The sequence below is a fragment of the Sinocyclocheilus grahami genome, unplaced genomic scaffold (assembly GCF_001515645.1).
Source record: "Sinocyclocheilus grahami isolate Dianchi unplaced genomic scaffold, SAMN03320097.WGS_v1.1 scaffold366.1, whole genome shotgun sequence".
Classification (NCBI taxonomy): Eukaryota; Metazoa; Chordata; class Actinopteri; order Cypriniformes; family Cyprinidae; genus Sinocyclocheilus; species Sinocyclocheilus grahami.
The window spans coordinates 729,521-729,796 of NW_015505545.1; positions in this window are offsets into that span (position 1 = coordinate 729,521).

The window sequence follows — 276 nt, forward strand, 5'->3', positions numbered from 1 at the left end:
TTTTCAACTTTTTATTCATCAAAGAATCCTGAAAAAAGTATCACAGGTTCCAAAAAAATATTAAGCAGCACAACAGTTTCCAGCACTGATAATAAATCAGTATATTAGAATGATTTCTGAAGGATCATGTGACACTGAAGACTGGAGTAATAGCTGCTGATAATTCAGCTTTGCATCATAGGAAAAAAATTATATTTTAAAGTATATTAAAATAGAAACCACTATTCTATATTGTAATAACATTTTGCAAGATTACTGTTTTTTTCTGTATTTTTG